Consider the following 12,409-nt stretch of genomic DNA (forward strand, 5'->3'; position numbering starts at 1 on the left):
GAGAGTGGAATGATGACACGAGCTGGGACAAATCTGCTCTGATGAGTATACAGAGGGAGCTTTCTGAATTCTCTACATCATACCAGGACAACTTTAACAGTGGTCATTTCCCCTCAACCGGCCCACTCTCATCCAGAGAAACCAACTTCTACTCCTCTGAAGTAGCAGCAATGACTCATTTAAATTCTGGATCCTCTTTTATGAGATCTTCCCACAGTCAACAAAGCATGACCGCACAGGTCAACTGTAACTCTAACTTCTTTATACACAGTGAGTTTAGTCCATTCAAGGTGTGGAGGGATCATAACAGGTTTCCCTTCCAACAAGGACAAGTCTCTGGGTTTATGCACTATCCAGACTTCCCCAAATGGTATGAAACACCAATGTACAAGGAGCTTTCACTGGAGGCTCAACCACAAGGTCATTATAGGTTTGGAGAGGAGAGGGGTTTCAGATACCCGATGAATAATGTGGCGCCTGTAGTTCCTCCCACTCTCCCACGCTCCACCTCAACATCCACGATGCTCCAAAGAGCTCCAGCTTTGGAGAAACGGTGCGATTCAGAGTTGCCGAGTTATTACACCTACAGGAAGCGGACACAGAGCCTAGGAACCAACAGGCTCCCCTCCCAACGCCCATCAACTGCCTCGCCAACCATCGAGATGTCTCGACGTGTACAGGACACCATCAGCTCCGTCAAAGCCCTGCAGCAAAAAATCAAAATGATGACCGAGCAAAATATCTCAACTGACCTGTCAGCAAATCAACAAGGAGCACCTTACAGCAATGATAATCACATCCCCTTTGGATACTATGCAAAAACAGAAGCACCAAATGTTGTTAGTAGTAACACAAGCACAACTCCCTTCAACATCAGCCAGCTGCTCACGCCCGTCGTTCATGCACAACAAGAAACAGAGACACTTGATGCCAGGCAGTATACGGTTTCCCCTCAACCTGTGGAACACCCACCAGTGCGTGCTGAAAGCAGGGGAGCCACTCCTGATATGAGAATGTCCAGCTACAAATCCAGAGCAACAAGCCTTCTCTTCAATCTTAAAGACAACAGAAAAAGAGTGAAAAGCACGTACAGTCCCACCAAGTTCAAAGGCATGGAGACGCAGGAGAGAATCAAACAGCCCTCCATCCAGGAGCCGAGAGACACTGTGATAGATATCCCAGATTTCCCAGATACAGATGTTCAATATACCCAAGGAGAGGAATCCAGCTGGACAAATGCTGCCCAACATCATTATGTAAACCAGTATCCCAACCCTGGGTCGTCATTTGCAACAACAAATTATGAGCCTGCGACGGCATACACGGGCCAATATTCAGAATACGCTTCTGATTACCAGACAGCTCAGATGCAAGGTGAGACGGCTCATCACTCAGGTTTCACTGGCTTCAGATATGAAAATTATACAAGCAATCAGCTGACTAACGGACAGACTCTTCACGAGGACTTATCGTCATATATCCCCTATGAGCAAGGCATGTTGGGTAATGTAGAAACTCTGGGAGGAGATAGATACGGGTATAAACCTTCATATACAGCAACAGAAACACCAAGGCTGTATGCTGACAACAATCAAACCAGAGAACTCTCCACCAAGAAGCCAAATACAGAGCAACACGTTCATGAAACGGTGGGAAGGGAGTTCCAAAAGGTGGACAGATACCAGCAGCTCAAAGACAACAGTTATGGTTATAGTAATGTGTCCTCGCAGGACAGGTGGGGACAGACTAACAGTCAGGATACAAACCTTCATAGTCTGAATGCAGCTGTCTATCCTTGGCAACAAGAGATAAATGCTTCAATGGAAAAAGACCAACATCAGCATGATAACCAAAGAGCAGCTATGACAAAGGAGGAGCCACATCTACCAAGAGACAAGTACAGCAGAGAAAACACACAAGGTATCCATAAAGAGCTGGAGGACAACAAGTTAGGGGAGAGGTATGGTGTTGAAACTTCATATTCAATGGATGGCTCTTTTAATTCTAACATTTCAAACCAACTTCCTCAATACGGTGCTTCAAGTCGTAACAGTGAAGAAAATCCAGCGTACTATAGACAACAGCAACATGAAGCTTTCAAGGAAAATCAAGGACATGAAAATCAAAGTAGACACAACAAAGGACATGTCATGAAAGATGATGATAAGTCACAGACTTTTAACAAATATATTCATCAGGAATACAGAAACCAACCCATCCTGTCTTTGGATAAAGACAAAGCTATCCTCATGCAAGAAACAGCTCAAAGAAAACAACTTACACCAACTCCAAATGTGTATGAAACACAAAGTTTACAACCAGAAGAACTTAAACCACAGTTTGAATACAATATGCAAAAGAATTATAACCCTGAAAATGTGTCTGACCCCAAAATGGAAAACCAAGCAAAAGATAGAAAGTCTGATGGGGTCAAGGCTGGACAGGACACAGCAGTGCATGTAAAAGCACAACACGCCCAAGAAGAGCTGGCAATGGCTCAGAACTTGGCTAAAGAGCAGCAGCCCAAAGTGGAGCAGGCTAAGTTAAATTTAGCAGAGCAGACTGGTTCAGTGAAAGTCAAAGCAGAAAAGGTCTTAGCAGGACTGTCAGAGAACAAGAGAGTAAACCAGGACAGAGCAGAACATGTTGAGGAGAAGAGAAAGGATGATCTGATAGAGCAGTCCACAGAAAAACTACCAGAATTGGCAAAGGCAGAGCAAACTATAGTTCAGAAAGTCACAGAGGAGCAAAGGAATATCACAGAGGAAGCAGGAGCAAAGCACATGAAAGACAAGCAGGATGAGCAGGTCAAAGTGACTCCAGCTGAAGCAGAGAGGTTCAAAGAAGAACACATAAAAACAGAACAGGCAAGAATACAGCAGTCTAAAGCTGATGAGGCCAAAAGAGAAAGAATCAAAGCAGAGCAGCTTGAGGAAGAAAAGTTAAGAGCAGAACAATTGGAAAGAGAGCAAGCTGAGGCAGAACAAATCAGAAAAGAAAAGGTTAAAGCCGAACAAGCTGAAGCACAGCGAAGAAAAGCAAAGCAAGCGGAACTAAAGCAGACAGAGGAGCAAGTCAAAGTAGAACAAGCGAAGGCTGAAGTTGGTGAGACTGATCCAATTCAAGCCACACATGTAATAACTGATACTATGTCACAGATAAGAAAAGCCAAATTGGAAGAAAGAGCAGAAGAAGAGGCAAATTTAAAACAAACCAAAGTCAATGCAGCCAAACCAGAGCCAACAAAAATAGAGAGGGTGCAGGAAGGTTCAGCTAAGCCAATAATAAAACCAAAACTGCCACAACAGGTGAAAAGTGAGCCTGATAAAGTTGAACAAGTTAAGACCGAGCTAGCTAAAGCTAAAGCAGAACTGGCCAAAATAAAAGAGAAAATGAGAGGAGAGCAAAAACACAAAGTCAGAAACGCAGTTCTCACAAAAGATGAAGAGACAAAGAAAGATGTTCCTGAAACGTTAAATATTGATCAAAATGTGGACTACAAAGTTCAGGACCAAGCCCCCAAAATGAATCCACAGAGTTTAGACTTGGGTGCTACTGGCAGACAAAGTGCTAGTAGAGGGCTTTATGAGTATAACCTTCTCAGAGAAAAATATGGTTTTACTGATACACCACTATTCAGACACAAACTGCCAGATACAGGAAATGTTTCTTTAAAAGATGCCAATGAAACACCAGATTTATCTCCTGATAAACTGGAGGCAACTAAGGATGAGGAATCAAAAGACAAACACAGCCTAACAAGCAAATCTGTAACATCTAAGGTAGAAAACAATGAAGAGGCAGGCAGCTTTAAACCAAATGAGGTGACAGAGAGTCAGTACGTTTACAGTGAGTCATCCAAAGAATTCAAATTATCTAGCAGTAGTAATACACCCATCAATGTAGATAATGCACCCATCGATGTAGATACATTACCCATCATTGTAGATAATACACCCTTCATTGTAGATAATACACCTATTGATGTAGACACGACACCATTCAATTTAGATAAAATACCCCTTAAAGTAGACAATACACCCATCAATGTAGATACAATACCCATCATGGTAAATAATACACCCATCAAAGTAGACAATACACCAATCAATGGAGATAAAATACCCCTTAAACTAGACCATCCACCCATAAATGAAGATAATAAAACAAACAATGACTTTGTCACTGGTAAAGTAAAGGAAGACAGAGTTGAAAAGTTGGACACACATGACCCACTGATACATCCTAATGTCTCACTGCCAAGAGATCCAAACTTGGCTATTGTGCTCCCCCTTGAAAGAAAACTCAAGTCAACTGAGCACAGTGTGGTTCCAAGTAAAGATCCACATTCAAACCCTTCCAAAACACTGTCCCATAAAGAGAGAGCTCAGACAAAGCAGGAGATTCTGACGTCAAAGATAAAAGCTCATGCTGAAAAAGAGATTTCTGCAATCAAAGAAAAGGGGTTTGCTTTGCGAGACGGACTGATGCCCAAAATGTCTACCAAGCACTTCGGAGGTGGTCAGAGTTTAAGTGTTCGACAGAGACCTCCATCACAAGAGGTTCCTAAAAAGCATGACAGCACAATGTCCAGCAATAAAAAACCAAAGCACCAGATGGAGCCCCAAGGAATACAGATGGCACCAGTCAAGTCTGTTTCACCTTTCAGCTCTGCTGTGATACCAGTTAAGTCTACAGCAACAACCAGTCAGTCAGTAGACGACTCCCAGAAAGTTCCCAAAGAACCAATGGATGAAACTTTACCAAAACAACCCAGAGGTGCAAAACCAATGGAAATACATCCTGTGACAACAGATGTTCCCTTAGTTAAAAATCAAAACAAAGATAATGAGTCTTCAATGCAAAGTAAAGAACAACCACCCAAGAACAAGCAAGGAAAGCAGGAATCAAATCATGGAAACAACAACTCTGGAAACACAATGGCTGGACTTAAAGATGATCCTTCTGTAGACACCTTCAGTGTCAGCAAGGAGAATGAGGCTACACCTCAAGTTGAAGTCAAGAGATCCCAACTTACAACGAAAGAACAGACTGAGAGCAAAAGTGAAGCAGTTCTTGAGGACTCAGCACCCTCAATTAATCTTGTTTTGGGTGGGATCAAGACTCCAGTGGCTGATGAAAGCCTGCAGATCAGAGGGATAATGGTAACTGTACGAGAAAGAAAGCCATCTCTAAGCTATGATCAGATGAATGACAGCACTCAAGATCAAATTAATGCAGTAGCACCAGAGATAAATTCAGAGCTTAATAAATGTCCAAGCTCCGATCTTGAATCAAGCAAAGAAAATAAAGTTTCAAAAGAAGTTAGCAAAGCAGAGACTAAGGGTGAAGTTGAACAGGGCACTCATCCTGAAGTGATGAATGACAAGACAACAGGAGACACGTGTGTTCATCAGGAAAATTCAAAAGAGACAAAACAGAACAACATGTCTGAAAATGTCAGAGGGAAAAGGACCGGAGAGTTCCTATACAGTTCCAACACAGATACAAGACCCCAAAGGGAAATACAACCCCAAGAACCCCTGGCTGAGAAAAGTTCACCTACCACTGTCACTGTATATGCTAAAAATAAATCACTGGCTGAAACTCAACCCCTTCTACACACTAGTACAAATAAAACGCTGACAGATAAGTCAACAAAAAGCATAAAAATGGATGAAGTAAAGAGTGATACTCCAGAGAAAAATCCTCAAAAAAGGCAAATAACACATCCTGATTCCAACGTGGTGTCTAAGCAAATCAGTCACATCGATGATTCAAACAGAACTGAAGCTGAAAGACTGATCAAACAGGACACCCAACCTTCAGAGAAAGAAGAAACAAAAACTGTCAGAAATCAAACTGCAGGCAGGGACACAGATGGCAATAGTGCACCCCTGCTGGAGGACAAGAAACACAACGTAGCACCACCAAAGCCTCTCAACAAAACTGGACCATCCTACAATTTCACTGAAAATGATAAAAGACTTGTGGAAAATACTCAAGTGGACGATAATGTGCATATTGACAGCATTGCCATCAGAGTTGTGCAAGTGGTAAATGAAGACAACTTAAGAAAAGCGGAAAAACATCATGTGACAGCTGTCCCTTCAGGTGTCACTGCTTCTCATGATCATAAACAAGTTGCATCATCTATTGTTGAAGAAAAAGTGAAAACTCTAAAAAAGGAAGACAGAACCAAAGATCCCAATGCAGCAAACAGTCAGAAGCAGTTGACAAGTTTGGAAGACAATTTAGTATCGCAAAGTGTGTTGTCTAGTGTGAGAAAACTGTCCGATTCACTGAAAAACAGCGGTCAACATGAGAGCATGAACGCAACCAGTCAGAATATTACAGCTGAACATGGAAAGCCTGAAGGGGATAATACCAGTAGTAATTCAGTGGCCGAATCAAAGACACAACTATCAGAGGAAGACTACTTTCAAGTGCAAGGGATGGCTGGATCAGATCATGAACTGGGCAGTAACCGAAGTGTGGGAGATGTGTCAGATGCTGTTCCAGAAAGAAGGGAACTTCCAGGATTACCGTCAAACAAGGGAGTTGTTAACAAAGAATCAAACGCTGAAAGAAAAGATGAAGTCTCTGTTTTAGATCAAAGTAAAACAGAGGTATCGAGGTCAGACAGCCTTCAAGAGAATATGAAAAGGAACAACAGAGAAACAGGAGATAACCTGGCCTCGAAACAGAGTCATGGTCCAACAGAGAGACACAGTACAAAAAATGAGAAGTCAGAGGCAGATCAAGTTATTCATATTAAAAAACAGCACACAGAGAACAAGCCCAGTTTATCATCAAGAGACAGACGCAGCCCAAGAAGTTCTAATCCAACAAGGGAAAACCCTCAAACTGAAAAACCTAAAGTGAAACCAAAACCTAGAGTGTCAACAATACCTGAGATATCAGCACTTGCAGATTATGCCAGGTTGAAAGTAATTGTTCCAGAAGACGAGGAAAACCCTGTTCAGGAATTCCCACCCAATAAAAAGGAAGGATTCTTTCCACTTATACAGACTCGTCATAGCAGACGCCCGATGTTCACTGCTGACCCACAGGACTTTGCTGTGAAAGGGAAAGCTTTGCCAAACAAAACAGAGGTCAGCGCCAAGGTCAGCAAAGAGCCCAAACCCTTAGTGTTTCCCATAACAGAGAAGGAGCATCAGAGGACAGGGATGTTCAAATTAGGAGACAAAGAAAGACAAGAGAAATTGCCTTCAGATGCCAAAGCCAATGAATGTGTATCAGACACTCAGGTGAAGAATACTCAATATATCCAAGAAAAAAACAAGCCACCAAAAACTCATCCAAAGAAGCATGGGGTTGAAGAAGAAGTACCTTCAACTGATAGTCAAAGATCTCATCAAGAAGATCCGAGGACTCGTCAGTCAAATAACCCTCAAGCACCAACCTCATCGTCTGCAAACAATAGGCCAAGGACCACTTCTGGGTCCCAAAAAATAAAGCCAAGTGATAACACCCGTCCACAAGAAAAACTTAAAGACATTTCCTCTATCGCTGAAAGCACACCATATTTGGATAAAAACTGCCATCCAACACAAACTTTAAAGCAAGTTTACAACACACAGGAGGACAGTGTAAGTTCAAGAAAAGAAGTGCAGATTGAAAATTCTCAAGCTGAGAAAGACGGCTCAGAAAAACTACAACAAGACAGACTTGCAACCGGGCATGAAGACACCAAGGTGAAACAGCAGAGCAAAGCAAAACCGTTGGAGGAAGAACACACATTTAAGAAAGAAGAGAAGAACAGAGCAGACGACGTAAAAATAAAAAACATAATCGAGGAGAGTAGAGCATCTCTGGCTGAAGAAGAGAGGAGAGCCGCAAAGAGAGAGGAGGAGAGGAGAGCCAGAGAGCGGGAGGCCATAGCTAATAAGATCAAGGAAAAACGGGAGAAACAGAGAGATGCAGAGAGAAGAGCAGATGAAGACAGAAAAAGAAAACAGGAAGAAGAGAGAAGAGCAGCTGAAAAGGAGCAGGAGAGAAGAGCAGTTCAAAAAGAGCAGCAAAGAAGAGCAGCACAAGAAGAATTGCAGAAAACAGCTGCAAGGAAAGCTGCTCTGGAGGAACAGCAAAAGAGGACAGCTCTGGAGGAGCAGCAAAGAGCTGTTTTAGAGGAGCAGAAAAGGAGAGCAGCACAAGAAGAGCAGCAAAAGAGAGCTGCTCTAGAGAAGCAGAAGAAGAAAGCAGCACAAGTGGAGCAGCAAAAGAGAGCTGCTCTAGAGGAGCAGCAAAGAAGAGCTGCACAAGAGGAGCAGCAAAGAAGAGCTGCACACGAGGAACAGCAAAGAAGAGCTGCACAAGAGGAGCAGCAAAGAAAAGCTGCACAAGTAGAGCAGCAAAAGATAGCTGCTCTAGAAGAGCAAAAGAAAAAATCAGCACAAGAGGAGCAGCAAAGAAGAGCTGCACTAGAGGAGCAGCAAAGAAGAGCTGTATATGAGGAGCAGGAGAGAAGAGCTGCGAGAGCTGCAAATGAGGAGAAGCAGAGAATAGCTGCACATGAGGAGCAGCAAAGAAGAACTGCACAAGAGGAGCAGGAAAGAAGAGCTGCACAAGAGGAGCAACAAAGAAGAGCTGCACAAGAGGAGCAGCAAAGAAGAGCTGCTCAAGAGGAGCAGCAAAGAAGAGCTGCACAAGAGGAGCAGGAAAGAAGAGCTGCACAAGAGGAGCAGCAAAGAAGAGCTGCACAAGAGGAGCAGGAGAGAAGAGCTGCACTAGAGGAGCAGCAAAGAAGAGCTGTATATGAGGAGCAGCAAAAAAGAGCTGCACAAGAGGAGCAGCAAAGAAGAGCTGCAAGAGCTGCACATGAGGTGCAGCAAAGGAGAGCTGCACAGGAGGAGCAGGAGAGGAGAGCTGTACAAGAGGAAGAGCAATGGAGAGCTGCTTTGATTGAGGAGCAAAGGCAGGCCAAACAGGCTGAGGAGAATATACATACTGATAATGAGGAGAGAAATAAAAGAAAACTGAGAGAGCAGGAGAAAGCTGCACTCATTTTAAAGGAGGAAACAATGAGAAAGATTCAGGAGCAAAATAAAGTGGAGCAGCACAATGAAGAGCAGAGAAGGGAAACTCTGAAAAAAGAGGAGAAAGACGGAGTCAAGGAGAGCCAAGCAGCACTCAAAGAGGAGAAGAGAGTTGCACGAGAAGAGATCCCAGCTCAGAGGATAGATGCTCTTCAATACTATGCCATCACCTCAACAGACTCTGAGAAGAAACCAAGAGAGAGAGAACTCCGCTCCCCTTTACCTCCCCAACAAAGAAACAATCCTGTAGGGCAGGACTCATTTGAGGACCAAGGAACCCATGTTAGGTCTTATAGGCCACATGCCCCTGCATCTCCAGCTCCATCTCTTCCACGCTCTAACGCTTCCTCCCCTGCTCTAGGAGCAAGGCCCTCAATGTTCAGGGTTAAGGATAACACCTTCAAAGGTTCGTCTTTCACTAAGTCAATCAAACCGCGTTTCCATAAAAACTTTGGTGAGGATTACCGGGTTGGTTCTCCGATGGAGAGGGGGTCAGAGAGAGGAGAGGAGGAACAGGAGAACATGAGACGCAATTCTGGAACGCCTGTCCATCCTGACATAGGGTCAAATAGACTTGCTGCAATCAGAGAATTCTCCAGTTTTCAACCAGCCTCTTCATCACAGGACTACTCAGGACCTGTGCCACACCACAGGCCTTATTCCAGGAGAAGCATTGTTCTGGATGAAGATGACTCCCGCTCTGTGATCAGCAACATGTCAGAGGGTGTGGAGAGTTATGCCACCAGTGCAGCAGACCTCTCAGAGCTACGAGGCTTGTACTATGATGACAGGCCTGAATCAGCCTGTAGCTTCAGCAGTGATGCGTCCCGTTCTTTGGGCAAACCTCCAGCTGTTCCACCAAAGAGTGAGAAGGCCTTGCGCAGGGCAAAAAGGTTGACCTCTCGTAGAATCAACAAGGAGTCGTGCAAAGCTGGTACAGACAGCCCAGCTGGAGTAGATAAACCGCTTCAAGATGTCTCCAGAGTTCCTTCTTCCTCCTCTTCCTCCACTGAGGTACGCTCCTCAAACCGCAATGCCATGGCTTCCCCTCATTTTTCCTCACCCGTCTCCCTTGCTCATGCTCCAAAATTAGGGTCAAGCTTGCCTTCTTCCCACATTGAGCGCCAATCTTCTTATAGCTCTGTCCATGCTTCCCCTCATGCCACTGGTCCTATCTCCCTTCAAGTTGCCTCACCTCATGCTACTCTCCCTGTATCCCTCCCTGTTGTTTCAACTCATGCTACTGGCCCTGCTTCCCACACTGCTGCTCCTCAGACAGTTGCTCATGTTCCCTGTTCTCCCACACCCCCTCATGCCAACCACCCAGCACCAGTGACACAGTACCATGTAGAGTCAACCTATACCCAGTCCTACCCATTGACCCAGCGTAAGGTGTTGCAAGACATCGGCTCTGGTCAGTATTTTGTAGTAGACGTGCCTGTTCAAGTGAAAACAAAAACTTTCATTGACCCAGCGACGGGAAAGTACGTTCAGTTGAATGTGCGCGAGTCTGCTCAGAATACTGCCAGATCGCAACCAAAGCCTCAGCCCCAGCAAACATACCTACAGCCTCAGCATCAACCCCAAATGCAGGTCAAGCCGCATCAACAGCCCCTCTCCCAGGCCCCTCCAGCTGGCAAGCCTGTTGTGCTTTATGACGGCTACCATGGCTATCCCCAAAGCTACCAACCTGCAGCTAACAAATCCGTTCCCCACCACAGGTCATCAGCTCCTGTCGCCCCCCACCAGGACCAACAGCAGGTCACGGAGAGCAGCAGCTGTGGATATCCAGCCCCTGAAATTAGTCAGAATTCTGAAGGGCCTCGCTACAGCCCAGAGAAGACTCCATACATGGACACTGTTAATGATTCAGGCAAAACTTATAACACAGTTTACAACACACATGGCCCATATGAGTCGTTCCCAGAGTGCGACACAAACAGCCAGCTTGCAGGAAGCTCAGTATGTGAAAATGAGAACTCAGCCCACTCAAGATATCAGCCCCGAGAAATAATAACCATAAGTGACCTAGAGGACTTTATGGACATGTCTGACTGGTGAGAACAAAGACTGGTACAGTTACTGTGCCTCAAAAAAAAGGTTGATGATGTCAAGAGGACAAGCAGTGTAACAGAGTATTTGACTAATTAAAAATACGATGATTATTTTGTGCAGTCATTATAAGTGTTTGTAAATGAACTTTTCAAGTGGAAATAGTCTCAGAATGTCTTTGGTTTGCAGTTTTAAAAAGTCCATGCTGATATATTGATGCTGTTGAATGCGGAGATTGAGTGCTAAAGCTATTTATTGTGTTACAGAGAAGTCACCATTCCATTTGACTTTTGAATGTGCAAAGCTATTTTTGATGTGTATACGTTGTAAGTGTCTTGTTGACTATAAAACCTACATTTATCAGATTAACCACTAACTGTGTCTCAATACTGTTACATAGTATGGAAAGATGCTGCTATGAACACTGGCAGGTCTGCTTAAGTTTGCATCATGTTACTCTTGACATAACTCTGACAATGAATCCTTCTTTTAGCATTGTGTGATGCATACAATACTGTTAAACCCACAGTGCTAATGAAAACCTGCAGATGGGGGAAAGCAAAGTTTGTGTATTCCTCCACTGTGCAAACGTTAAAACATGGTGATGGCACTATTGCTGTGTTGAAGGTTTCCTCTCAAATGGTAGTGCATTTTTAGGGAAATTTGTTTTTGTGTTGCTGTGAAGCAGAGTAGTGTGACATTGACTTTTTCAGGTAGTAGAAACACACTTCGATGAACCTGATAATTTCTCTGCATAATGAAAGTCTTTCAAAATCACCTTGTAAAAATTATAAATAAAAAGGAAGTGCAAAACCTTGCTGCTTCAAGTTGATTTCATTTCAATTATTAAATGACTAATAACAACGTAATGTTCCTGCCACAGGCCTCCTGTTCCACTCTCGAGGTGTACTCCAGGTCTGAATGACACTAAATGAGGTCTTTCACTGCGTGCATAAGACAATTACTAAGTGTAACTGTGAGAGCTCAGTGATATTTCCTGAGTGAGTTCATAAACATAATACTGAGAGATTAACATTTTTTTGATGAAATTCGTGCACATCTTTTATTTTGGTATGAGTCAATCCAAATGGTTAAATATTTCCTTACTGTACCTATGGGATGCAATGAAAGACATAACAGTGTGAATTTCCTCTTTCTTCAATTTCCTTGATTCACTCACTCAGATTAAATGTACACTGCTGGGTTGGGAACGCCCGGATATATGTCCCCGTTTAATGAATTTTAAAGCATTCATTAAGTATTGTTGATCCCCTGAGAAGTAGTAACCCGCTTTGGCC

The sequence above is a fragment of the Notolabrus celidotus genome, chromosome 4 (assembly GCF_009762535.1).
Source record: "Notolabrus celidotus isolate fNotCel1 chromosome 4, fNotCel1.pri, whole genome shotgun sequence".
NCBI lineage: Eukaryota > Metazoa > Chordata > Actinopteri > Labriformes > Labridae > Notolabrus > Notolabrus celidotus.